General features: G+C 47.9%; 1 pseudogene; it reads left to right on the forward strand.

Moving 5' to 3' along the window:
* The first annotated feature begins 307 nt into the window (after positions 1-307).
* On the forward strand, positions 308-1,559 carry LOC101568024 (annotated as a pseudogene).
* The last annotated feature ends 738 nt before the right edge of the window (positions 1,560-2,297 follow it).

The following is a 2,297-nucleotide window of genomic DNA, read 5'->3' on the forward strand; positions in this document are numbered from 1 at the left end:
CCTCAAAGCTACTGTTTGCTCCTCCAGCCACGTCTGCCCTATAACTTACGTGAGGCTTTTGGCTGGGGCGGGGGGTGTCAACCAGATACAAACCATAATAATTGGTGATATTCCTGGCTTTCTCAAGCTGCCTACAACAAAGCTAGCAAGCAGTCAAAGAGGAAAAAGGAAGTTGCTCCTGAATCAACTGCAAAAAAGCAAAAGGTCTGTGATACTTTGAGTATCCTGTTGCCCCCCAAGTGCAGCAACAGCAGTCACAGCCAGAAGCAGCAATGAGAACATGTTCCCAAGTGGGGAAGCGAGGTATTTCATGCCTGGGTTTTGTAAGGGAGTAGATAACTGTCACTACTCACATGATCTCTCCGGCAGTCCCTGTGGTGTAATGTGCAAGTATTTCCAGCAAGGGTACTGTGTGTATGGAGACCCCTGCAGACATTAGTACAGAAAGCCATTGAAACAAGAAGAAGCAGCTGCTTCTGATATAACCACAAATCCATCCCTTAACACTGACTCAAGTCTCTCCTCCATCCCTAGAGCATTTGTGGAGATGAATTGAGCAAGGCTAAGTCCACAAATGGGAACTTCCCCGCAGTGGTCGTAGGGTCTGAGGATCGGTGAATGCCACTGAGTTTATGCCCTGCAACCCTACTGCGGCTGCACTCTCCTGCCTATGCAGACACCCCCGTGCAGGACCTAGTGCCCAAGGCAGAGTCTGAGAGAAGCCAGCTGCAGTGGAGCCCAAGAAGCAGTTGTGCCCTTATGCCACCTTCAGAGAAGGTCGCTATGGAAAGTACAGTGTGTACCTGCACAGTGACCCCTGCGACATGTGTGGGCTATAGGTCCTGCACCTGCCTGGATACTGCCCAGAGGTCCCAGCACATAAAATATTGCATCAAGGCCTCCGAGAATGACATGCAGCTGTCCTTTGCAGTGCAGTGCAGCAAAGACATGGTGTGTGGCATCTGTATGGAGTTGGTGTATGAGAAAGCCAACCCCAGTAAGGGTTGCTTTGGCATCCTCTCCAACTGCAGCCACACCTACTGTCTCAAGTGTATTCTCAAGTGGAGGAGTGCTAAACAATTTGAGAGCAAGATCATAAAGTCCTGCCCTGAATACTGGCTCACATCTAAATTTGTCATTACAAGTGAGTGCTGGGTGGAGGAGAAAGAAGAGAAGCAGAAACTCATTCAGAAACAAAAGGAGACAATGAGCAACAAGGCATGCAGGTATTTTGATGAAGGCTATGGAAGCTGCCCATTTAGAGGGAACTGTTTTTACAAGCATGCATATCCTGATGGCCATAGAGAGAAGCCACAGGGACAGAAAGCCAGAACATCAAGCAGACACTGGGCCCAACAGAGGAAACACTTCTGGGAGCTCACTGAGAAAAGAGAGAACAGTAGTCCCTTTGACAACAATAAAGAGGTGGTTGTGAGTTTTGAGCTGGGTAAGATACAGCCTATGCTTTTGGCTGTAGGTGGGGATGACGAGCTGACTGACAGGACAAATGGGACTTGTATCATGATGAACTGGAAGACTTTTATGACTTGGACCTATAGCAGCTTTGCATGGCAGCTAGAATCAGCTGTGAGTGTGAACTTTGTGTGACAGTAGCACTTTGGAAAAATACACATGGTGTCAGTGGCTTCCACGAGTACCGGGTGGGCAGCCTGCAGAGCATCAGACAGTAGCTGTCCCCTGTGCTGCATGGCAATTATTCATCTCCCAGGCAGGCCTCAGTTTCAGGTGCTGTTGTGACCACTTACCAGGGCCTGTTCTCCACCCCACTTCCCAAAGAGTGTGTCATTTTCTCTGTTTCAAAAAGTTACAAAAAAAAATCTTCAAGTTAGTTTTTTTGGTAACATTTATTTAACTGTCAGACAGTTAGCATAGGGTTGTTGAGTCACCTGTTTTTGGCCTGATCATGTTTATGAACTTTCCACACTCATTTCAAGGCTTCCAGGTTCAAATGGAAAAGTACTGGCCATGCTTGGTGGTCTAAGAGTAGGAGTGAGAGGTGAAGGGACCTGAGCTGGCAAGTAAGTAGCCTTCTGTTCTGGATGTAGCAGTGGGTCCTGTGCTGCAGTGAGATCTAAACATCTGTGCTCATGTCTAATCCTTCCTTGTGACTCCAACCCCATGCACTTGTCCTGTGTCTTTGGTTTCTTGTTTCATTGCACTCATAGATACTACTGGGGCAGCTAGATCAGTTGTTTGCATGACAAGAGCACTTAGGGAAGACACACATGGCCTTGGTGGCTTCAAGTACAGGGTGGGCAGTGGACACCTAGAATCTG

The sequence above is a fragment of the Octodon degus genome, unplaced genomic scaffold (assembly GCF_000260255.1).
Source record: "Octodon degus isolate 3935 unplaced genomic scaffold, OctDeg1.0 scaffold00369, whole genome shotgun sequence".
In the NCBI taxonomy this organism is placed as follows: Eukaryota; Metazoa; Chordata; class Mammalia; order Rodentia; family Octodontidae; genus Octodon; species Octodon degus.